Raw genomic sequence first — 27,580 nt, forward strand, 5'->3', positions numbered from 1 at the left:
TATCGTAGATTTATCTACATGTATGTTGTCATTGCAAAACCCATTTATGGCCTTATTACTCATTTTGAATGGATAGAGGAATGCGAGGAGTCCTTTCAAAATCTTAAAGAAGCTTTGGTATCAACACCTATACTAAAGACTAGACTGAAACAAAGTTTTCCATGTGCATGTCAATGGTTCAAATTTTGCTATGGGTTTCATATTTATGCAACGAGGAGAAGGACCAATGGATTTTCCTATCTCTTATGCTAGTAGACAGATGAATCTAGCAGAAAAGAACTGCACCATAACTAAAAGGGAAGGCCTTGGAATGGTGTATGTGGTTAAGAAATTTTGACACTACTTATTCGCCAATAAGTTTGTCTTTTTTGTGGACCACCAAGCAGAACTAGAGCTATATTGATGGCGGGTATTTGGTGGCCAACTCTGTTTGCCGATGGCAAATGCTAAGGAATTTGTTTGACGATGCAACTCTTGTCAGCGAGCAAAATTTTCAACTAGAATCGATAGTATGCCATTGAAATTTATGATGAGAGCACACACATTTGCTAAGTGGGGTATAGACTTTGTTGGTCCAATACAACCACTTGCATACAAAACTCAAGTGTAATACATTATTGTGGCCACGCATTACTTGACTAAATGGGTGAAAGAAAAATCCACTAGGAAGAATGACACTTAAACTACTATCGCATTCTTGTATGAGTGCATATTATGTGATACTGACCTTCTATTGAGCTTGTAAGTGATTGAGGAACACACTTTCTCAACAAGGTGATAAAACATTTGTTAACCGAGTTTATGGTCATCTATAACAAATCCGCACTCTATCATCCTCAAGCAAATGGTCAAGCCGAACATACAAACAAGGGTCTTGAGCTCAGTGCTTTCTGAAATTGTAAGCTTGAGAATAACTGATTGGGAAATGAATCTTCATTCAACTTTATGGGCTTATAGAGTGTCATTTAGAATGGTTTTGAACGCCACTCTCTTTAACATGGTATATGGACTTGATGGTATATTGCGAATGAAATTTGTATTGCCAACCCTTAGATTGCACACGAGTTAAAATGGAACGGTCATGAGTTGTCAGAACGACTTGAGGACTTGGAACAACTAGATAACCAGAGACAATGGAAGCAAAAACAATTGTTTGATTTACATTTGTTGACAAAGATCTTGAAAATATTTGGTGTTGGTTTGCTTAGTGAAACAACACATCCCTAAATTTAAGAAAAAGAGACATGGTCCTTTTGTAATTGAGAGTGTTTTGACAAGTGGTGCAGTTAAATTGGCCACTTTAGAGGAAAAATTATGGAGAATTGGATTAGTGGATGTCGTATTTGGAAATACCATTTTTCATTGACTAATGATCTGTTACAAAGAATACATGGAGCAAAGGAACAAAAGCTTAAACAACAACAGGTAATTGAGGAGGCTCAAGAGGAAGCACACATTTTAATTTTGAAGAGAAAATCCACTATGCGATCAATCCCTGAAGTTCTGTCAATCAATACACTTTAGATTCACCATCACTACTTTACTCAATCTTTAGCAAAAGATGAAGTGGAAACAGATGACGACTAGCTAGAGGGAATAGACATGAGAATCACAGTTACATTGAAAGATAGGTTCAAAGTTACAGCAGTAGTCGACATAGGTGCACAACTAAATGCAGTAAACTACTCGACTTACAAAAGAGCGACAACCCAACCATTGGAATATTGCCGAGCTAAAGTCAAAGGCTATCATAAGGAATCTACACCAGCATTGGGGTTGATCAATCTCAATATCTTTGTGCATGGATTTCTATGCCACACATGTTTATTTGCATTCTTGATGAGCAATATGAACAAGGATATTGTTCTAGGAGTTCCATGGATGAACATGCATAAAGCTAGCCAAGATTGGGATGACAAGGTGCTTGAGTTAACACTCAAAGGCGAACAATTACGAGTATCGTTTGCTCATAGCCGTGAAAAGTGGATAGTTGCTCTCAAAACTCCAAAGCTTCTAGACAACTCATCACCCATGCCCACTATTTGACACCAAATCCATCCTCATTATATCGTCATGCAAGTAACCAAGCAATTTTGGGTACCAAAATCTCAGCTCGCCCACAATTCTAAGCATGATTGTATGCCTAAGCAACTGATGAGCACTCAAAAGAAATCACAACTAGCACCTCCTCATTAGCGGCACCATAGGTCACCAAAGCCAAAGCCAACTAAATGGATCTAGAAACCAAAGCAGCAGCTTAAAGCCAAGCCCCATCCAAAGATTCTGTATGAATGGAAACCCAAGGTAGCACCTAGTCAACTATCATACAAATGGGTCCCAAAGCTTCAATCATTACCAACAAAACCACCTATATCATTGCCCAATAATTGCAAAACTAGTGATGGCTATACAAACCATTTGACTCAGGGTTGGGGGTCTAAAGATAATAAGCTGAAATTTGGCTCAATGTCGGAATTGTATTATGACTTCATAGATAGATTACTTTAGGTATTTTAACCAATGTACCTAGGTGGAATCAAAAGGAAAGCTCAAAGGAGACCCTGCATCCAAGATATCGGCTCAGATTTCCACAAAGCATCATTTTTTAACTAAGACCTCAAAACTATGTCAAATTGAACCAAATTTGACAGGGCCACTCCTCAAGGAATATGGAATATCACCCCATTCAAAGTTGGAGGGAAAATGATATATTTCAAGTGCCAGGTGCAAAACCACCAAAGTAAAAGAACCACAGGCTGAACAGATTCAAGGAGACCAAAACCAATTCCAATAAGGGCTAAAATTTACACATTAGGTTTATAGGATGAGTGTATGGCACTGTTAGTTGGAAAAAATGAAAATTTGCAACCCTAGATAATAAGCACTTTTAGTATCTTCTGATCCCGAACCGGCCCATTTTAACTTTTTCTCCTCCTGCACACTATCCTCATCATGCATCAAAGTCTTGAATCCCCTTACAAGTCAAAGATCACTTATTTCTTGTTCACAACACCAAAAATTGCACCAAAGGACCAAAATTCCAAAATTTGGCATAAGGGAACCACATTCAAGTTCAAAATGTGCAAGAACACATTGAGAGCTTGGGAAAACCTCTTTACAAAACGCCCAAGCCAAAAAAATACAAAAAAAGTTGGAGAATTCCAAGGTAGATAATCGGCACACTTATTATTTTGTGACCAAATGACCCCAAAATGCAAAACTCTTGGTCCCAGCAGCTTTAACATGCCATCACAAGCATGCACACGAAGTTTGAGTCAATGTAGACACCTAAAATTTTGGCACCAATACTTAATCATTTTCAGAGCTTTCCAACCAAAAAGAGATCCAAACCACGCATCCGTGCATCAAAACCCACCCAAACCTCAATCTTATCTATTTTTATTTCTTATAACCCATGTGCATAGCCAAAAGCCAACTTTGGTGCCAAAATGAAGCCCTAGATAATAAGCCCGCTTGTTATCTCAGATGCAATTTTTTTGTCGCTTCCACTTTCTGATCTTCATACTTTGTTTTTATGGGTCAATGTGGTAATTATTTGGCTTGCAAAGTCTCAATTCCATCTTAGAAGGCAAATTTTCAATATGAAATGCACCTAATGCCTATGTATGGTGTGATTGCACCAGGATCAATGCAGAACCAGCCCTTCAACCCTAAGAAGTAGGCTTAGAAGCAAAGATGGTTCGATCTTCCATAATATTAGCTAGAGGAGGAGTCCATCGGTGAAGCCAAAAAGTCTTTTGAGGGAGACCTCTTAGAGAAGAATCATGTAGCAATCTTCCAATGGAGATTTTGGATAGCAGATAACTAAGAAATAGAGCTCCAATTACTCCCTAAAGGAATCCATAATGTGGGTCAATCATAAGAATTACAAGAGGCACACAGAAAGCTTGGACTCGAGAGTTCTACCAAATGGCGCCATGTGGAGTTGATTTGGAAAGAGACCATGAGTTGCTCAACACAATCAAGGAAGATGGCAGAGCTCAAATCACAGATGCAACTGGACAGCCAACTGAAGTAAATATATCTAAAGAGATAGTGGCAGAAGCACTCAGTTTTCCCATAGATGGAGAGCCAATGCGCTCAAAAGAGAAGAAGATAACAGGGATATTTACTAGGAATACCGCTATCGCCACATCTCAGGAGATCCATAAACCGGTAGAGGAGCCTACATGGCTTTTCCACTAGCACTTCCATTTTTCTACAAAGCGGTCACCACGTCAACACTTGCCCAAATCATGTAGTGGCTTCTGCATTCACAACTACCCTGAAGACTAGGCTACCAATGCCGATTGATCATGCATCATATGTGGTGAACACACTCAAGAGCACAAAGAAGACCAAAGGAATTAAGTACCTTAGAGCCCCCAAAGTTCTCACCAGGATTGCCTATCATGCGGTGGGAGTGGAAGACAATTTTTCACCGGCTTTAGAGTAGAATTTGTGGCTAGAAGGGGCTTACGGAATGGAGAAAGAAAGGAGGAGGAAGAAGATGAAGAGGAGACACCTCCCCTACTGAGAAAATCAAAGAGAAGACAACCCCAAATTGCCTTAGTAGAGAGTGAGGAAGAGAGTGATGAAGGGCCAATGGAGGACCTAGAGGACAAAGAGTGATGAAGAGAGTGATGAAGCGCCAATGGAGAACCTAGAGGACAAATAGTTTGAAGAAAGTGAAGCGGATCTAGAATCAGAAGATGAAAAGAGAAAGAGAGCAAAGGGCAAAGAAAAGGCAGAAGAGAGACCATCAAAGCGAGCTCACCGGCTGACCCGAATGATTATAGGGGAACCATCGCAAAGAATGGCCATGTTAGAGTAGGAAAAAGAAGCTTTCTGATAGAAAGGGTTCTAGAAGGAGGTTTTAAAGAATTTTGGCAACCAAAGCCACAAATGAAAGTGTGGACCAAGAACCCCTATTTTTGTCAAGATTCCCTTAGTGATCCAGAGAAGCTGTACTAGGAAGAGGAGCTTAAGTGAGCTCAAGAGGTAGTTGGAACTTCTGACTTGCTCACAACACAACATGAGGAATTTTTGCCATCACCAGCTACTGCACAAGTAAAAAATCCACCACCCACAAAAGAAAGCAAGCGAGAAGAGACCATCCCAGATGAGAGCAAAGATGAAACCAAAGAGGATTCAGTGCCAACAACTGCAGGCACAATTGACACACACCAAGGTAAACATGTACCAATTGATCAACAAGAGGATATAAAGATGGAGTAAGCTACTCAAGAGCCGGCATCTCAAGAAGACATTCAAACAGACAAAAAGGAAGAGATTCCCATAGAGGATACAACTTCTACTAAAGAGCAAGGAAAGAAAGCTTTTACAGACCAACAAGATATACAAGAGAAAGAGCAATCGGATGTGGTGGACACTTCACAACCGTCCACATCTCAATCACTCAACTTACAAAACATTGAAGACAATGCCCAATTTTCCCATCACATTGTTGAAAAGATGAAGGCTACAATATATGCCAAGGAAGACAGAGTAAAGCAAATAAAAAAGGCCAACAAACACCTCATTGTACGGACAGAAGTAGCGGATGATTTTGTAGAAGAGTATAGATGCCTACACAAGCAATCCCAAGAGGTGATATCTTGATTGAAAGAGGCCAACAATCAACAACTAGAAGAGCTTAAAAGCATGACAGAGCTAGTGGAACAATTGACCACTGTAAGTGAAGTTCAAGAGAAGAAGCTAAAAGAGGCCCAAGCCACTATCCTTGGAACAAATGCACATGCTCAATATCTGCAAACAAACCTTGAAGTAGAAAATCTTCAAGCCGCTCAAGCTAAGGCAAGATTAAAAGACCAGAATGAGCTCTTAGACAACTAATCCACAGATATTGACACTGCAAGGCTCCAACCTTGCCTACCAAGCACTAGAGAAGCAAACAAAGGGCCTAGAAATGGAGCTGAAGCTACAACAGATGCAACACAATATCAAAAGCAAGTAGCTGAGTTGCAAGAAGCATTGGCAACAACTCAAGAGTAGATCAAGAGCATCTCAAAGGAAAGTAGAAGCTCCAAGAAAAATAAGTGTTTGACACGCTACCAAAGGAGACTGGGGCACTATATTTCTTACAACTAGAAGAAGAGATAGATCTAGCTACAATGGCCCCATAATCTTCAATCCCACAAATAACTTCATGACCAAGGTTGAGAAATCCCTTAAAGTCAATATAGAGTCAGAAATCAAAGACATGGATAAGAAGCCATGGTGGATTCTCCACTCCGCCAATGTAGCCCAACACACTTCCAAGTAGATCATTGAAACATGGCACCAAAAGTCCCTCCCATTTCCACTGAGAAAGTATGAAATCCTCAAGGTAAGGGAGAGAGTCAAAGATCAAGCTGTGAAGAATGTTGATTCACACCTAGATGTATTGGCTCAAACGACATCCAAAGTACCTAATCCTCTACACTCAGGCACCACTTGAAATAAGAAAGGACCCTACCTTTTGCCCAGTGCCAAGAGTCCGGAGCTAGGGTAGCCATCAATTGCTCTTAAAGAAACATCCAACATGGCTGAACTACTCGCAACTAGTCCACCCAAAGGTAGAGCTACAGAGGACTCCTTGGTCCAAACTCTCTCCAAATCAATCAAAATCTTTAAGATTATTCCAGATTTGGCATGTATAATGCTTATAGAGATTGCCAAGATGCTTTTGACATGCATTTAGACCTTTCACCAAGCAAAGCAAGCTGATACGCCATGGATGTCTTTCCTCGAGGGCAATCAAGGGCTCTGCTATGATCTCTCAGATCAGCCTCCAGAGGAAGTACCATATTCATTTTATACTAGTGTAATGTTCTTACCATCCTACTACGTGCAAACATTTGAGGAAGCCTTTTACATAGAATTCTTCACATTTAGATCAATGATCTTTGGTCCTATGGTGGAAAACCTTTGTTCCAGGTTTGTGAGCTGATGAGAATGGGATCGTGCTAGCTAAGGTGGGTGATAGACAAACATTGTGTGCATGTGTGAGTGTGTATAGGTTAGATTGTTACTCTTCTATCCGCACCTTGTTGGTGCCAATGATGTCGATTTACTAGAATCTTCTCTTGAGCTTTATTGAAAACAAGTACAATGCTAAAAACCACCGATGAAAAAACTACTAACACGGATTGGAATGCTATTGGTGCCAATTTCCCTCCCCTTGAGGTGGAATTCCCAAATTCCCCCATGGTACCTTGGAGTGGTCGTTGCACTTGGAGACTCTTTAAGGACAATGTCATGACTCCGTACAAGTGAACAATGACATATTTCTTCTCAATGATAGATGTATAAACATTCAAGTGCTTGGTTGCAAATTTTGGAGTTGATGCGAGAGAGAGAGAGAGAGAGAGAGAGAGAGAGAGAGAGAGAGAGAGAGAGAGACCTTGCCTAGAATTAGCTCATGTATGAACATGTTTACATTTTGGCTCAATCCAAGCACTCTCAAGAAAATGAAGTACAAGTGATTGCAAGCCAAATAAGATTTTTCCTTCATTTCCCTATTGGTGAAATCACGACATGTGTAGTAGGGCTCATCCTTGATGTACACCTCATACACCCCCACATGTCCATCTCCTGCATGTGACTCCACCTTGAAGACTTCATGTACATTGTCTCTAAGATGCATTTCTCTTCAATCACCTTGGCTTTCAAACCAAGAGCCAAGCCAATTGTCTTTGCGGTCTCCTTTGAAATAGAAGTTTAGAATTTCTTTTGTTTTTTGTCTCCTCTAAAATAGAAGTGTGAAATTTGACTCTTATACCATTTCTTAATATCGAACCACTACTATCTACTTTTGTTGAAGTAGAAGAGGAATCACATCCATCCCTAGGAGGAGTCCACACTATGCTTGTACCCATTTTTTCTATCCCAATTGTTGACACTTGAAATCCTCCTTCAAGCATTGCCTCAACTTCTTCATTTGTGAGATTTGTTCCTAGATCAACTTGCCAAATTGCTGGTGGGGGAGCTGGCCTTGGTTCTTTGCTATGGTCAAAACATAATAATGAGTAACATGGTTGGGACAAAACCAAACCATTTTCTAAATAGCCCATTTGGATGTTTTCTATAACCCTCAAATGATGGTGTAGGAGAGTCTATTTGCTATATGCCACTATACTTTGTCCACATATTTTTTCGCCACCGGGTGTGCCACTAACTATTAGATGGGTGTCGAGAGGAGTTCTTTTAATTTCCCACATAGCTTTATTAGATTGTAATGTACCCAAAATTTTTCAATAAAACTATTTCATTTACTTTGCAAGAGTATTTAAGGTTCGATTTTTGTTAAGTCAAAAAGCATTCCAACACAATGATCGGATAAAAAATTGGACTCTAAAACTATTGGTTATGACCTTTATTCACTCGGAAACAATAGGTTGATATAGGAAATTAACTTAAGCTTCAAGTCTATTTATTTTTAGAGTTGACCCTCAAGAAAGAAGGAGTATTTTTAGGAAAGGAGGAGTATTTTTAGAAGAGAAGGAGTATTTTTAGAAAAGGAGAACTATTTTTAGAAGAGAAGGAGTGTTTTAGGAAAGAGGGAGTATTTTTAGAGAAGAAAGAGAAGTGAGTCAAGTTTAGAGCTTCTTTTCTTGGAAGCCAAGTTTCTTCTAAAATTATAGACTTGAAACTGCGCATTGGATGCTTGCCTGCAAAAATAAAAATAAAATAATAATTATTATTATTATTTAACAAAAGCCACAAACGCATGTGAAATTATCTCTTTGCTTTTTGCTATTCTTAGCCTATGATTTTGGCTCTTGAGAGCCTATATAAAGGCCCCTCTTTCCTCACTTTCAACACACACACACACACACGTGTACACACACAAAAGTTCTCAGAAGCAGACACTCTCTTGTCATGATGTTGGAGTTACCTTCTGTCCCTCAAGCTCTTACCTTCAATTCATCTCCATCTCCAACTTCTTCTCTACCACCGACATGCTACCCCTCAAATTCTTGAGTTCTTTTCCTCTCTTTACCCCTTCTCTTTCGCGATATGATGGGCCCGAAGAAAGTGACTTGAAGCTCGGAGGACGCTCATGCCGCTCCACCTCCAAGAAAGGTGCAAAAAGGAAGGCATTAACTACTCCAACTATAGCTCAAGCGGAGGTATCGGCTGCGGAAGAGGTGGAAGCTGCCCAACCTCCAACACGGGAGGTAATCAAACATGTCGCTAATCTGGTAAGACAAATTTATAATTTTGCATTGCTATTCATGTTGACCTGTGAAGCCAAGCATATGGATTCCCTTAAACCATCCAAGAAACGTGATTCTATCACAAGAAATAAGCACATGTTTTCATACATTAGTAAAAGGATTGTTTGATAAATTGTCACTATTTGTTAAATTGTTATTGCTTGATAAGTTGTTACTAGTTGATATGAAGAGTTGGTCGATCATGTTTGAAGAATCATTTCAAGAGAAGAATTGTTGGAAGATTATCTTTTGTTCCTCGTGGCTAGTGAGATGCCTTGCGAGTAATGAGATGCCTCGCGGTTAGCAAGATGGGAAGGTTGTGCAATTTGCGATTAGCAAATAAATAATTCCTTTGCAAAGGCTCTGTTGGTTATACAGAGAAAGTTCGTGGGTAGCGGCAGACTCATAAGAAATTGGAAAAAATCTTTTTGTTGAAATATAGGACTATCTTCATTAGGCCTTGTTTGAATTGTTTTGGTATTGTTTGAAGGGCTGTATGAACGAACCACTGTCCGTAACTAATAAAAGAACTCTGTTTGTATTTGTAAAATAGTGTGGTAGTAATTAAAAAACAAGAAGAACTGGTGAGTGTGGTGTGGAAAGTGGGAGACTAGTAGCCTAACGGATCTAGGTCTACGGATGGGTGGACCCGATTAGGCGGGTACTTTTCACAAGATTACTAGTTAGTCTAGACTATATCTCATATCATATTCAGGGTTTATGAATGGCAGCCGTGCCTCTTAAACGTGCGGAAAAAAGGCATTGTTTATGGATTCTAAATATGTCACTATAACATAGGATTTCATCTCTATGTTATAGTAAATATCTTCCATTACAATCATTGATTTATCAACCTGGCCTGTGGCATATGACCCTTACAACCATGATCACGATGGATAGAGGACTTTCTCTCTTCTGTTGCTCGTATCTCTCTTCATGGAAACAGAGTAGGGTGTCATCAACGAAACTTGAGAATAAAGGAAGGCCATCTATCAAGTCGTCCCAATCTTCTCGAGGTTGGGGACCTCACATGGAGTTTTATTTTAGAACACAAACCTTTGCCTTGTCTTTAGAACTCTCATTCCCATCTCCAATCTATGAATCGTCCCTAAAATTGAATTTTCTCAGCCTTCCTCAAATGTACGATCATGTGTCTTTGCATTGTACTCTAGTCTATATGTGGAGTCATCCTCAACATAAATCACAATCAATGGCCCTCGCTTCTATCAAAGGATGTATTTGTCTCCTTGAAGAGATGTGCGAGCTTTAGACATGGGTGTTCAAGATGTAGCCTCTTTGAGTACTTTTATCACTTGCGCAAGACTAGCGAAAGCTCTCTCCTTGAGTCTTCCCAATGAAGGAACCTTTCTCAAATATGTTTACTTTGAGTGCAAGAAATGCCTTTGTCCTTTGTGGTATTGCATTAGCCATATCCGAAGTACATGCATCATATAATGAAATTTTCCTTTTGAATCCCTCGCTTGCCAGCTAGCTCCCATTCTTACTCTCAGCTAGGTTTATTATTAGTGTGTTTGCTCCATTATTACTTCTCTCCATTGCTGTCATGATGCTCCCCCAATATGCAATACACACCTTCCACCAACTCAATTATTAGTGTGTTTGCTCCATTATTACTTCTCTCCATTGCTGTCATAATGCTCCCCCAATATGCAATACACACCTTCCACCAACTCAACCAAGAGTCCATCGTGGGGATGTTCTTATCCATGCAATGCCCATTGCACCACCATTGTCGAAGGAGACAAGCCTATGATGATGATGCCTCTCAAAAGGGGACCAAATGCCACTTTTCACACATTTCTTTGCGAGTTTCTTGAGATGAAGAAACAATGTATTTTGTTGTGTGCACCACCATGGTTTGCTTCCAATAAAACAAGGCAAGATCACTCTTGATCTTGTAGAACATTGTCTTTCCTACCATTAAACACACTGTGAATTGGATTCTATTTGGCTTGTGCTTCGTAGGCTATGAATCCATGGAAAAATACTTTCTCACATCCATGGCCCTCCAGAACTTCATTTATGCACTCCCAAAAAAGGTTTTGTGCTTCCATGTCCTCGTTTTTCATCTCACAAGTTGCAATAATGAGGAGATCTTGCATGTTGTAATGTAGGAAATTCATATTAGTATATATATATTTCTAGTAATTTCTTAAGATATGTCAAAATAAAAAATATGTTGTTATTAACATCTTGGATCATATACATAGCATGTCATGGTTACCCAGTCCACCATCTGGTGAGTGTGATCAAATTATACCCAAGCGTGTCAAAGATATTTAGTTCCTCTCTGTCTCATCCAGTTTACCAAACCAATCTAGAGGGGGCGCCAATCATAGACATTTTAAACACAAAGCATCGCTCTCCTTCTACTCCTTGCCCAAGAAATCTGCTCTTGGTAAAAAAATCTCATGTACATTTCATATTTAGCTGCAATAGGGAATCTACACCAAAGTTCCCTTTTGGTGGCCCCTCTTATTACTGCCACACACCTACAAAACCTGCAATATAGAATTTAGTTATTTTGAAAGAATATACGCAAACAGGAGCAGCAAGAAATCATACTCACTAGTTGTATTCCACTAGGGACCCATTTCTTTAGCAACATTTAGTACGTCTTTCTCACCAAGGACATGGCAAGAACCCCCTTCTTGTATCAAAGTTGTCGTTATAATTTCCTTTGCCACACACATTTGTACCTTCTGTGTACTTGTGTGTCTATCTACAATTAGGACTTGTGCAACCATTTCTTTGCTTTTATCAATGAGTCTTTTGAATGTACCATCCCTCACATTGTACTAGTGACTTCCTGATGCACCACAATCTACTCATGCTTTCATCGCTTGGCATGATATAATATACAAAGCAATCACTTATATGCAAGCAAATGGGTGGTTTTCCACAATAGTGACAAGTAACCTTGCCCCCAAATCCATCACATAGCTTTCCCATAGATGGTAATTTAAGCATGCTACCAATGAAATGTGTGGCATTTGACTCACCAAAATTAGGTAATTTTGGACATAACACATTGAGACATTTTAGGGCACCTACATAGTGGCTTTTGCGACGCACTCCAAGAAATACAATGTTTGAGGTTTGTGGTTTAGTCCAGTAGTGTGGGTGGTACTTATGTTCCATAGAATCCATTAGATGAACCTTCCCTAATGTTGGTGGAAACTCAAACACCACGTTACCATTGTACGTTTTCAAAATTTCTTGCACTTGTTTGGTTCCCACTATCTTTGAAAGAAGCTTCATTAATGTATTTGGCTTCATCATCGTGCTAAAAAAAGACAAAATACTATTAGAGTTTTCCAATCCTTGCTCCCCATAAAGTTGTTTCTTCATTGGGCTAGTAAGGTCTGTGTAGGGAGCATCCACATGAAAAGATGCCATCCCATTGGAATTTGAGACAATGTCATCTTTGACTACCACCATGAACTTTGTAGAGAGAGATTTATCCACAACATAAATCTCATCCCTAAATGATTGCTAGTTTTCTCTAGTGGTGCTGTTAACTCCAAACATGACAATGGCATGTAAATCACTCAATGTTTGCGGTGCAACATGTTCTTGTAGGTATCTAACCCCAAAAATAATCATCCCGTTGGTTTAAAAAAAACTTCTCTCAAACAAGGGGAAGACTACATTGCATGCCTTGGTAGTATTGGAAAATGAGAGTGACAATGCATAATTGTGTGCATGATATGGTAGTCGAATTCAAAAAATTAGCACTAGATTGGAGAATGAAAGTGACAATGCATAATTGTGTGTAGGAGAGTTATGAGTATTTTGTGTTAATGCTAAAATTTATTTGTTTTTTATATAATTTTTGAAATCCAAATTAATTTATTTTTATTTTTATTTTTCATTCTTTTACATGAGAGGTTGCTTTGGTTGCCTGATATCGTTGTTTACCAGCATATGCTAGTGGTTGGTGTGTATCGACATATTTTGAAATTGGAAGCTACACATTACATAAAAGATCTTGGTATTAAGAACCCAAAAGAAACCATTAAAAACATAGATATTCAAGAATTATGAGAGAAACTATCCAAAGATAATATTTAAAACATAATTAAAATTGATTGTAAAACCAAGTATCCTTAGTTCACTTGGTTTAGCAACCTAGCAGTTGACAAGTTTTTCGTCCATGTGGTGGTCAAGACCACAAATATTGGCCAATGGTATGAAGTGGTGTATATTGGCTTCATCAAGTTAGTAACTTTGCTCCTCGTTGAACTGGTAGGTATCCACCCTCAAGAAGCTTCCCTGCTCCAGACTTGATCACATGCATTGTAATTGAAAGATCACTCACTAGGTGGCATTGATCGTCATCAAGTTTGGGCTCGAGCTCTTTCAGGTGTGTGAGCTCATTATAAGCATAATTGATGAGGCAATACCCCATACCCTTATTCTTGTATATATTAAAGAATAAGGAGCTTCTCTTCTACTTGGAGGTTTTCTCCATCCACACACAATGCACTCTTGTCCTTTTCACCGCAAACTTCAAAAACGACTTGTTTACGAGTCCTTTGTGCATGTGAGCTTGCAAATAACTTGCATGTAGCTTGCAAGCTCACATGTACAAATGACTTGTGAGAAAGTTGTTTTTGAAGTCCGCTGCATTTTGCATCCCAAATACATTGCAAAATTCGGAAATGACTTGTACGTAAGCCATTTGTACACATCCGAATGCAATGTTGTGACCTTCATCGTCCAATTGTCCTGTAGAGATCAAATTTTTGTAAAGAGAAGGAACATGCCTAACATCTTTAAGCTTCAATTCATTTCCGTTAGCAGTTTTGACAGAAACTGTACCTTTGCTGACAATCTCACAAGCTTCATCATCTCCCAAGTATACATACCCAAAATTACCTTTGGTGTAGTCTTGGAAATGTTGCTTGTGTGGTGTCGCATGGAATGAAGCCCCGGAATCTACTATCCAAGAATTAGACACATTGTCTAATGAGAGAATTAGAGCATCTTGCTCTACTTTACCTGCCACATTGGCCTCTGATGTTGGCTTGTTGTCTTGAGACTCAATCTCCTTCTTCTTCTTGGACCAGAAATCCTTCTTGACGTGGCCCTTCTTGCCACAGTTCCAACATTCAAGAACTGACTTTGTGAGTGACTTGCTCCGTCTTGAGCGATCACGACCCTTTTGGCTTTTGAACGTCTCCTTAGACCTTCCTCTTGTTTCCACTGACAATGCAGCACTTGATGATTCTCCTGTGCTTCTCCTTCATATTTCCTCGCTTAGGAGAACACCCACAACATCATCAAACTTAAGAGTATTTGTACCAGAGATAGAATTACTTACAGCCATCGCTTGCAAGTAGCTTGCATGTAGCTTGTTAATTTAGGTATGTAGTCGTTTGCAAGCTCACATGCACAAATGACTCGTGAGAAAGTAATTTGTAAAGTTCCCTATATTTTTGCATCCCAAAAATGCTGCAGACTTCAAAAACGGCTTATCTGTGAGCTGTTTGTGCATGTGAGCTTGCATGTAGCTTCCATGGGTTTAGGTATGTAGTTGTTTGCAAGATCACATGTGCAAACAACTCACAGAAAAGTCGTTTCTAAAGTCCACTGCGTTTTTGCATCCTAGGTATTAGGCATGGCTAGAGAATCTAGGGTAGGTTACACTAGGGCATGGCTAGAGCTGAACAAGAGACAAAAGGGGTTTTGCCCACTACATGCATTGTCATGTAGATGTGGGTGTGCAAATTTGTCACACCCAAAAAATATAAGAACTGACCAATAAAGATGAGATTATAACCCGATGGTCCTGATCTTCGTGCACCTCTTGACCAAGGTGTGCGGGTGTTAACTGAGCCGACGTCATTTAACAGGTGCTATAAAGATCAAAGCCTTATAAATGCACATCAAAAATGAATATGAAGAAGCAGTGAAGATTGGAGTTACACACTTTTTACATTTTTCCAAAATGGCCATGTATTGTAATTTCTTGATTTATTTAGCCAATGTGATCATTGTAACGTGTTAGGGGCTCAATAAGAGTTCCAAGATGTAAAGCATAGGACAGTTAGTGTATCTAGGTTACATATACAATAAGTGTGGAGCCTCAAAGGTCTTGGGCGTCGAACATTACACATTTTAGACCTTGGCTAAGGTATAAGTGCCAACTTTGTAAAGATTTTATTAATTTTTGGATAATGAAATACACAACGTGAGCTAACAATGCTCACTTCTCTCCTTCTCGCGCTTCCTAGTCCCTTCCCGGTTGTCACATTGCAGTCACGTTTGTTTCATTGCAACCACAGGTAAGAGCTCTAGGCATTGATGTAAGCACATCACGATATTTCGTAGCTTTTGGCGTCGCCGACCCACGGCCTAATTTCATCATAACTAGGAATTTATAGTTTCAAATAAAAAACTAAGCATAGGCGGGATATTGGGGCATCATTGCTAAGAATTTAGATGCATTATGGGTTGAAAATGACAAGGTAAAAAATCCACTGCTGTTAATAATCGCGATTTTGACACTTGACTCAAAGTGGAATTCGAGACGATAAGCATGTGTGCTTAGGTCTTATAAACAAGTCCTAGAAGTTTCATTACGTTTGGATGTCATTTGATGCTGTAAGGGATGTGATTTGTTTGCCGATGAGCGATTCGCTTTTGGTGATTTCAATCACTTGAGTGTAGCTTGAGTTAGATGCGAGTTGTTTGTTGTTTTTCGAGAGATTGACAACCTCTTGTAGCCTCTATGCACTAGTCAAGTCAGCTTCGTCCCATGGATTGACAATTTAATCGTGGTTCCCGCTAATACTGCAATAAGATACGATGGTGAGGTTAGACACGCGTCTCACATTTGGCGCCGCTGCCAGGAAAAATAGACCTAAACTAGGAAAAACACGAGCGTCTTGTGTAGTTGTCCGTTAACTTTCTTTAGGTTCACCTAGAGTAAAACTTTCTTTTTAGAAACCGCATAGCTTAAGATTGTCGTCTTTTGCTGTGTAGAGGTAGCTTGGAAGTAATCGTACTTGTCAAGTGCCTTTAGAATTGTAGGATTGTAGAGATAGAGTAGGATTTTGAGAATGATTGATAGATGAGACAAGTCTTAAGATCAAAGCTCAAGAAACCATAAAAAACAAGAAAACTAGTGTTTGTGGACACTTTTCACAACTCCATTGCATGAGAATCTAGGAGTAGGGTAAGTAGGATCCGAGGTGGATTTCACAACATTGCTCTCTCTGAAAGAATCATTGTGAGTTGTTATTGGAAGTTGAAAAATTTTAGGTCTACGTCTAGAAATAGCACGAAAAGACTCCAAACCACTCAATCCGACTGGAGAGTAAGCTTAAAAGTTGTATGAACCAATGGGTAAGCTCAAGGACACTTTGAGGTAAAATTTTCAAGACCTTGCCAAAAACTCAGATTATTTGCTTTTTCTTGGCATTTTAAGCCAAATTAAGTTTTGACTTGATTCATCGGCGTAAAATATCTCATGAAAAGAATGTCCAGTGAAAAAAGTTCAAAAAAGTGTTCATTTTGGGCCAAAAGTAAATAATCACGATTATTTATTTTCAGCTCAAATTTGACCAAGGTTCATACTAGTGACTCATTACATGTGTACCAACAACTTTTGTAAAGGCACAAAAGATTTGGATCACCAAACTGACAAAAAAACTGGGTAAAAACTAAAGTTTGTCCTGACTTTTTGAAACTTGAGTGTAAATTGGGAAAAAAATTGTCCAAACTTGATGAAATTTGATTCATAGGCTTATATTGATGTGATAAACATGTGTACATGATCACTTGACTAAAAAGATGCAAAAAGTTGCCAGTTGTAAATAATCACGATTATTTGCATCTGCCCCATTTTTCAACTTTTTTGACTAAGTTAGCATACCACTAGTTTTACCATGTTATAATAAGCCCACAAATCAAATTTGGTAAGATTTGGATCATTAGATTGAAAATTGTGACCAAATTTGCAAAGTAAGTCTACGGATTGAAAACTGATGATCATTTGACCAAAAATAGTCCAAACTTGAAGAAACTTGGCTAGAGACCTTAAGTTGAGGTGCTTAACAGATCTGTGTCAAGATTGGGACAAAAACTTTAAAAAAAAATAGCCAGAGTAAATAATCATGATTATTTACATCTGCTCCAAAAATTGACAATCTTGCATATTTGGGCATACCATAGGGTCAAGCACATCAAGTAGACTCCACAAATCAAATTTGGTGAATTTTGGATCGCAAAATTGAGACTTAAGCTAGATTCTTGGAATCAGAGTCCACGGACACTAAACAATTGATAACTTGGACAAATTTTGATCAAACTCAACCAAACTTGTCTATAGACCACAAAATGGTAATTACTTGGCAAAACAAGCATAAAAAGTGTAGAATATGAGAAAAGTAAATTCATTTTGGACTTTCGAGCTTGTATATTGTTAGAACAAAATAATACAAGGCCACTGACTAAGTTTGGGTTCCATCGGATCAAAATTAATACATGATAACTCAGTTTTCAAGTTACAGATTAGTCCTTTAGCTCCTTGCAAGGATAGAATTTGGAAATCTCATTTGTTGACTCACTTAGCTCAGATTGAAGAACCAGGTTGCAGGCAAAGAATTGGGAGCTTGACAAGAGCTGAATTCAAGTCAAGTGGAAAAAACGGATAACAATCTAATCTGCAGGTTAGGTTATTCAAGGCCTAGATTTTCATAATTTCAAAGGCTGCAATCAATTCTGACACTTTCGAGCTAGAGTTAATCAACTCTTGTGAGTCTAAGAGAAATCAACTGCCATAAGTACTTTGGCAAAAGCAGTCTTATCAAACCTGAGCAGGATTTTTTTTTGTTGATCAATACTAAAATTTGCTAGGAGACAATTTTTATAGAACCAGTCGACATGGACTCATCTCGAGCTGAGAGTTCAAGTACAGCAGAGCAAGCCAGTAGAGCAGTGGTAACACATGTATAAGTGCAACATAGAAAATTTTATAGCTTTATGGCTACAATGGGATAAAGTCTTGTCTACAGATTCAAAAGGCCTTAGATATTTGATGAACAACAAAAGCAGCACACGAACCAAGATCTTATTGATCACAGTAAAGCCAGATTTAGAGAACATCCAGATGTTCACGGACTTCAGTGGAGCCAGGTATTGCAAGCTCAAAGATGAAGTGCAGATAGAAGTTCAGATAGTAAACCCAAGTGTTTATCCAGAAATCTGCACAAGCCAACAAAACATACAGTTAGTGCATATGCAATCAGGGTCATTGTACATGGACTACAGTTGTCAGATCTATAATCAAGAACCAGAAATGAAAGATCCAACAGATCAATCAATTGAAGCCAGTCTAATTGGAGAACCGAGCCAAAGACGATACAAAGGTCAAGATGGAGCATTCTACAACTTGATGCTTAGTGTTTTAAAAGAAGATCCCGATAGCTTGGACAACATAGAAGCAAAAAATTCTCAACTAGAGTTTGACATGACAGAACCAAATGAAATACCACCAGTCATGGTGTATTGCCCAGATTGTGGACAAAAAGGTGGATATTTTTTTGAAGATTGTCCAAGAAACCCAGACAACAAGGACACATCAACCACCAAGCAAGGTACATAGAAAATTGGAAATGCAAATCTCGATGTAAGTGCATTTAACTCGTCACTTTTAATGCAATCAGATGATTTTGCCTTACCATTAGAAGCACAATTCAAAACACTACAAGTTCAAAATCAGCATAAAGATGCACAGGCACCTGAAAAGCTTAAAATTGATTCTTTGAACAACAAATTCTTGCATGAATTTAGTAAAGGTGTAGAGATATCACCAAAGGGTGAAAATACTGTTAGATTTGCAGATGATTCTTCATACACTACCACAAGTGTGCAATCATTCACGAGTCTAAGGGACACATCAAACAGAATGATGTTAGATTTGTATGGTACACATAATTCATATGCACACTATGTAGACCAAAAAGGAAAACTGTACAAAAAGGATCAACCTGTGTTTGAACGGCCTACATACCAGCTCATAGAAGTGCGTCTAGTGATAGATTAGAAAGGATGGTTCATTTCAGAGGAAAGAATATATTATAGCCCAGCCTCTCTAGAGCTGAAGGATATTACCTCAGTGAACCCAAAAATTTGTTCAGAGCCAAATTCTCCTCCATTAGAAATCAAGATTCGATGTTGTGACCAAACGAGCATATACTTTGACCAAAATAGTTGTAGATATAGACGAGAGTCTAGCATCTATGATGCCTTGGGTCGTGAAACCACAGAAGCTCATATCATAGAAGGCCCATGGGATAGACAATATCAGGGCAAAGATAATGCTATCTACAACTTGACTTGGGGAATAATTTGTCATGTTTCACGGAGATACATAGGAAACTATGCAAGAGGTCTACAAATGCCAAACATCAACAGTGCTACCCAAAGTGTACCTTCACAATCCCAAAAGGTGAGACTCAACCAAAGCCAAACAGTTTTGAGCTCTCACAATGAAGTAGGCTATAGTGATCACCATAGGAAGGGGGGAGCTGCAAATTCATCAAACTCAGCTCTAGTACCAAAAAATGCTACACCAGTTAGAAGCCCAAGAACTTCTAGCCAACAGACCCCTTCAATGCAAAAACCATTGGAAGACCATATGGTTGTTGGAAGTTTTTCATTGACCCAGAAACCATCAAAATCTGTAGAAAAATTCTTCTATGAAGATCATCGGGGACAAAAGTTTCAGTTGATCTCCATAAGTCAAAGTCAAAAGCCGAGAAATCCCATAGTGTTCAAATAGTTGCATGAGACCAAGCTCGCATATGCATATCAAGATGCACATGGTAAAAAATATCAGCAAGATCCTGACCTTGTACAAACCCATGTGGATGGTACGACTGAAGTCAAAGACTATCTGAAGATGATGCAAACCCTCAAGTTGCCCAAACAGGTGAGAAAAAAAATCAAGATCAATGAAAGCTAAAGTCCAAAAAGATACACAAAGGTCACCACCAAAATCTCCTCCGAAGAGATAGATTCTGCCAAAAAGTACAGTGGATCTTCTAAGATCAAAAGTTACTCAAATGCAGGCACACAATGCTCAACAATTGCAAGAAAAAAGGTGCAGTATTACAACAAAACGAGCCAACATCAATTGAAGCAGGTGATCAAAGCAAAGAAGATGCAAATAAAGCTCACCCCAAAGGACACTGCCACAACAAAAGTAGTCAATAAAGAAAGAAATCTTGAGACGACCAAGTGCAAGATTGTTGGTGAGAATGAAGAACAGCTATCAAAAGAAGTAAAGCTAGTTTTTCAACTAGATAAGGACCTCATGTCTATTACCATATACATGTGGTAGTGATGTGTGTGAACACACAAGGACCACCGGGGCATTTTTTCCCTCTTTAGGAGGTTTTTTCCCCCGTGCATTGTATATACGCCCATCACTCTAGGGCTATCTATCTTTTCATTGCACACTAAGTAACACACTCTTTATTGTGTGCCTTGAGCTTCCTTCGTCTTCTCCAAGCTGTGTGTGTCTCTCTGCAACCCTAACTTCGTAGAGCTTGGTCTGCTCAGATTTTTGATTTGGGCTCATTTCGGCCTCCGTTTCCACTACAGGCATTACTGCACATGCTATATGTCATTTTGTGCAAAATTTTTGTCAGTGCCGTTTTCTGCATAACAGGTATAGTCTTCTACGGTTTGTGCTGTATAGCACGTGTTGTTCCCGCTCCGTTTCTCCTATTTTCGGGCAGTTTTCACATCAGGTGCAGCATTTACCATGGCTGACAACAACAACACAGATGTGTTCAAGATGTTTGCTGCTGAGGACAGGTTGGATGGGGACAACTACCCTATGTGGGCTTATATGATGCAACATGTTCTTGTGTCAAAGGGCGTTTGGAACATTGTGCAGGGCATTGATGTACGTCGTGCTTCTGAGGATGTAGGCGATGTTGAGGATGTTGCAGGTCTTGCTGCTGTTAGAGTTGTTTTGCCTACGGAGGAACAAGCTTGTTGGGATGTTAAGGATGCGCAGGCTCATGCATTGATTGCATCGTCTGTGAAGCGCACCATTGTTCCTCACATCCGTTCAACAAAATGTGCAAAACAGGCTTGGGATATTCTAGCAGGTCTTTATGCAATCCGCAATGAGGCTGAAATTTCTTTGCTGCGTAAAGAGCTGGAGGCGCAGATTATGCATGAGGAAGATGATATGGACACTTTCCTTGCTAGTGTCAAGGATATCAATGAGCAACTTATTTCTGCAGGTGAAGTCATTTCAGACAGTTCCCTTGTGCAGACTGTTCTTGATGCCTTACTAGATTCCTACCAGACTTTTGCTAGTACTTGGAGATTGATGACCCAAGGAAATCCTGAAGTTGTCAAGTTTGATGCATTATGCACATTGCTGTTGCAAGAGTCACTTTCTAGAAAAAACAGGACTAGGCGACGTGCAGCTGAACAGGATTTTATTGCTTCTCAAAGAAAGGGTGGTAACAGTAATGCAGCCACTTCTTATGGTTCTGCCGCGAGTGGAAAAAATTCTGTTCCTAATGCTTCTGCTGGCAGTAGTTCGTCTAGGAATTCTGGTGATAAGGGCAAAAAGAAGATGCGTTGCCATTATTGTAAAGCTAATGATCACTTGATCAAGTTGTGTCCTAAGTTGAAGGCCAAAGAGAACAAATGCAGCCATTGTTGAGTCTTCTGTGAACAAAGAGTGTGATGCTCATGTTGATGCAGAATGGGCTTTTAGCCCAGAGTGCACTTACAATGCTGTTGTCCATGATGCATGCTTGTCACTTTCTGCAGATTCACATGTGTGATATTTTGACAATGGTGCTACAAAGCACATTACCTCACATCGTGAATTGTTTACCTCTCTCGAGTCTGTCCCTCATGGGAATTCAGTCACTTGTGCCAACAATGCCTCTTATCCAGTTCAGGGAGTTGGAAAGATTGTGCTTACTGCTGCCAATGGCAGTTCTTTCACACTTGTTGATGCACTTTATGTACCTGGGATCAAAAAGAATCTCTTGTCGGTATCCGCACTTGCTAGACTTGAACTTGTAGTCAAATTTGTGGATGACAGATGTACAATTCATGATCTCATTTTTGGTGATGAAATTGTTGCATTTGGCCTTTTGTGCCGTGGGCTGTATAAGCTCATTTTGTATGACAAGTGTGGAAAAAATTTTGCAAATACTGTTGCAGATTCAAGGGCTATTTCAGATGCAAAACTTTGGCATGCACGTTTTGGTCATCTGCATTTTGCAAGTTTGCTGCGTTTGCAGAAATCTAATATGGTTGCTTCTTTGACACCTCTAGAAGCACCTGTCAAACATGTTTGTGAAGGCTATATTTTGGGTAAGATGCAGCGTTCTAAGTTTCCAAAGGATGGTTCAGTTCGGGCCACATGCAGGTTGCAGCTTGTGCATAGTGATGTTTGTGGGCCCATGCAAACTCCGTCCTTGGGCGATTACCTGTACTTCGTGACTTTCATTGATGATTACTCCAGGCATGCATAGGTATTTCCGCTTAAAGCAAAGTCCTAAGTTTTTATGTTCTTCAAAAAAATTCTGGCTATGGCTGAAAATGTCTCGAAATGTACTATGGGCACCCTCCGTTCCGATCGAGGGGGGGAGTATATGTCTCATGAATTCAATGCATTTCTGGCTAGTCGTGGGATAAACACCAATGTATAGTGCCTTATACACCTCAGAAAAATGGTGTTGCTAAGAAGAAAAACAGGTCACTTACGGAAATGGCACAATGTATGTTCAAAAGTCAAGCTTTGCTGCATTCTTTTTGGCTTGAGGCCATCATGTGTGCCACCTATGTACTAAACAGGTGTCCTACAAAAGCTTTGCAGTCTATTACTCCATATGAAGCATGGCATGATAGAAAGCCTTCTATTGAGCACATGCGTGTTTTTGGTTGTTTGGCATATCCTTTGGTGCCACAGACACAACGCAAAAAATTGGATGATAAGCCTGTCAAATGTATTTTTGTTGGTTATAGTGCTGAAAACAAAGGTGACAGGTTGTATCATCCGCAAACAAAACGTATTCTGGTTTCTCGGGATGTAGTGTTTGTGGAAGATTCTGTTCAGCCCTTGTTGTCATGTACTAGAGACAATAATGTAAGCTCACAGGACATTTATGACACTTTGTTGCCTGGTGGAAATACGAATGTAAGTTCCAATGAGGCAAATGTACAGTCTATGGGGGTTTCTGAAAATGTTTTAGATTAGTCTATTACTGATGCAGATGTACATGATGTACTTGATGAGGAAAGGGTAGAAAATGAGTAGGCTAGAGGTATGCCAAAATGGCTGGTGCACACTTTGCGTGACAGTAAATTGGATGCACCTTTGTCTAGCCGTACTCATTCAGGCTCTCGCCATGCATCTTATGCATCAGATTGTTATGCTTTGGCTGTGTCTAGTTTACATGATGTTGAGGAGCCTCTGTCTTTTGATGAAGCACAGAATTGAGAAAATTGGATGGTTGCCATGCAATCAGAATATGATGCACTTATAGAAAATGACACATGGACTTTATGTGATTTGCCTTCTCGCAAAAAGGGCATTGGTACAAAGTGGGTTTACAAGTTGAAACGCAAGCCGGATGGTGAGATCGATCGCCATAAGGCTCGAGTTGTTGCAAAGGGTTATGCACAACAAAAAGGTATAGATTATGAAGAGACTTTTGCTCCCACTTGTCGTATGACTACTGTGCGTTTTCTATGTTCATTGGCAACTCATTTTGGTTGGGATGTACATCAATCAGACATTGTTACTGCTTTCTTGAATGGTGACATATTTGAGGAAGTTTATGTAACGCAGCCTCGCGGTTTTGTCATAAAAGGACAAGAGGACAAAGTGTGCACATGTAAGAAGGCTTTGTATGGGTTGAAGCAATCTCCTCGTGCTTGGTATGAGAAAGCTGACACTCATTTGGTCAAACAAGGCTTTCGTAATTGTCCAACAGAAAGCACATTGTATGTAAAGCGTGAGGGTGATGTACTTCTCATTGTGGTTCCTTATGTTGATGATTTGCTGATCACTAGACCAAATGAGAGACATATTGATGAATTTAAGGCTGATTTGAATGCTACTTTTAAGATGAAAGATTTGGGGCTGTTGCATCATTACTTGGGTATACAGTTTAAGCAGTGTGATGGTGGTATTGCCTTGTGTCAAAAAAGTGTGATGGTGGTATTGCCTTGTGTCAAAAAAGTTACATAGAGACATTGCTATGTAAGTTTGGACTTGAGGATTGCAAACCTATTGCCACTCCCATGGAAATAGGTTTGAAGTTGAGTCTACATGATGCTGGCAATCCTGCTGATGTCACTCTTTACCAAACTGTTGTTGGCTGCCTCATTTATGTATGCAACACGAGGCCAGATATTCAGTTTGCAGTCTCAGAGGTCAGCAGATTTATGCATAGACCAAAGTTTAAGAATTGGCAGGTTGTCAAGAGGATTTTCCGCTACCTTAGTGGCACTTTACATCTTGGCTTGTTTTATCCCAAGGGGGGATCATTGCCGCTAGACTTACATGCTTTTTCGGACTCAGATTGGGCTGGTTGTTTTGACACGCGAGTGTCCACAAGTGGTTTTTGTTTCATGCTTGGCAGTTCATGTATCTCATGGTTGAGCAAGAAGCAACCTACTGTGGCCACTTTGAGTTATGAGGCTGAGTACAGGGCAGTCTTCACAGCTACGGTTGAGTGGGTATGGCTCAGATGCCTTATGGCTGATTTGGGTGTTGGACAGGACACTTCCAACACTATCTACACTGACAGTCAGAGCGCATTGGCAGTTGCAAGGAACCCAATTTTCCATGCTCGCACAAAGCACATTGAGGTGCATTACCACTATGTCAGGGAGAGGCTCTCAGCTGGAGAGATCAACTTGGTTTATGTGCCAACACAGGACAACCTTGCAGATATTTTCACAAAGGCATTGTCTCGTGAGAAGCTTGAAGCTTTCCGCAAAGCTTTGGTCTTACTCCCCTTTGTGGACTGATCATGTCCTCAGGGCATGGAACTTCCCTTTACTCATGTGCCAGCTGTCGTTCACCGCATCACTCCAGGGGGGATTTGTTACCTTATACATGTGGTAGTGATGTGTGTGAACACACTAGGACCGCCAGGGCATTTTTTCCCTCTTTAGGAGGTTTTTTCCCCCGTGCATTGTATATACACCCATCACTCTAGGGCTATCTATCTTTTCATTTCACACTAAGTAACACACTCTCTATTGTGTGCCTTGAGCTTCCTTCGTCTTCTCCAAGCTGTGTGTGTCTCTCTACAACCCTAATTCCAACAATGTCCTTTTGCACTTGGAAAAAATGTGGCCAACCACAACTAGAAGAGGCTCCTGAATTTGTGAGTATATCTGGAGACAAACGAGCAGAATGCTGGGGAATCATCTCCACCACCATTGAAGTAAGTTCACAAATCATCATAGCTCAATTCCATTTGACTACAGCAAAGAAGACATCATAATGGGAATGCCAATGGCCCAGAATATGTTAGAGATATAGAATTCAATGAAGATGCAGTCTTCAGAGGCAACAAAGAATGAAGACCAAGATTGGTCAGCCGCGAATGACAGCACAAAGTCCTTAAATAAAATTCAAATGGAAGATCTTAATGAAGATGATTCATCTCCATCAAACAGAACTTCAGAAGAGCGAGAAGCAGATCAAGCAACAACAAGTACAAATCAAACAGAGCGGAGGGCAACCACAATAGCTATTGAGCAAAGAATACCATCAAAGCAAGAAGTTAAAAAGAACAGGGTTGCAAAAAAGCAAGAAGAAATAGGAAGTCCAAAGATCAATCACTCATTGCCAGCTAAATCAGTTGATGTAAGTCAAATTGGAAAACACATGTGGTAGTGATGTGTGTGAACACACTAGGACCGCCGGGGCATTTTTTCCCTCTTTAGGAGGTTTTTTCCCCCGTGCATTGTATATACGCCCATCACTCTAGGGCTATCCATCTTTCTATTGCACACCAAGTAACACACTCTCTATTGTGTGCCTTGAGCTTTGTAAGGTCCCCAATCTCGCCGACACCATAAACGGGATGGTACCATTGACACGTACCATTGACAGGGCACAGCCGTTGGTGGATTCCTCTTCCAAGTGAAGAAGTTTCTAAACATTTTAGTGCACGTGAATGGATAGCTACCTGACTAATCAGGTCCACCCGTCCATGATTGAAAACCTTAGTCAATCCCCACTTACCACCCCGCACTCACACATGATTTCTGTGTTGTTTAATTACTACCACATTCTTTTCACAATTAAAACAATAATTCCTTTTAACTTTCACACTGCATTTCATTAAGACAACCTTTGAAAACAGTATTGAAGACATTCTTTCAGCAAACAAACATCTTTAGACTTAAGACAAGGTACTATCATTCTGAAGTATCTCTGACCAGTACTGGCTTGTCTCAAGACCACATATACAGGGGCGAAAAACGGCACCCATTCCTTATTTATAAAAACTGGGGAGGAAAAAGCCATCACCCAAAGTCCAAGCACCCATACGCCAAAACCAGTTGCCCATACAACTGGGCGGTTCCTCTAGGATAAACTTGAAAGTACTATCCACAAACATAAACAAGCACAGGGTAAAGACTCCATACGTGCTGAGGAAACCGACTCTTCCATGATGGTATCTCCATCATTACTTAGTACTTAGTCAATCCCCACTTACTGAAGGAGTACGATCGGAAGTGCGACACGAGAGAGAGTGCGAGAAGAAGAGCACGACGATATGGTGAACTCGCTCTACTGTAATGTGTAGAGCATAGCGAGTTCTTATTAGGTTTTTACAAAAGAATATGTGTACATACGTGGCGGCCCGCCCACTTACCTGGGCGACCACATTGGGCTTTATACCCCAACAACCTCCCACTTAAAGTCCAATGTGGTACTTTAAGTATGAGAGAAGCTACTATACAAGCTAATATACAAGAGATGTAGAGAAGTGATGTACTACCCTACACCTAACTGCTTGCGAAAATACGCAAAGCTCTCTGAGGGAAGTCCTTTTGTAAGTAGATCAGCAGGATTTTCTATGGTGTGAACTTTGACAAGCTGAAGTTGCTTATCCTCGAGCATTTCCTTGATGAAATGATACTTCACATCCACATGCTTTGTCTTTGAGTGATAAACTGGATTGCGAGCCAATTGTATAGCACTTTGACTATCACAATATAACACAGGCATCTCTTCTTTGATTCCCAAATCTGTTACTAGTCGATTAAGCCAAATTGATTCTTTGCATGCCTCTGATGCTGCAACATATTCAGCC

This window comes from Adiantum capillus-veneris, chromosome 26, assembly GCF_014529385.1.
Source record: "Adiantum capillus-veneris isolate H3 chromosome 26, ASM1452938v2, whole genome shotgun sequence".
NCBI lineage: Eukaryota > Viridiplantae > Streptophyta > Polypodiopsida > Polypodiales > Pteridaceae > Adiantum > Adiantum capillus-veneris.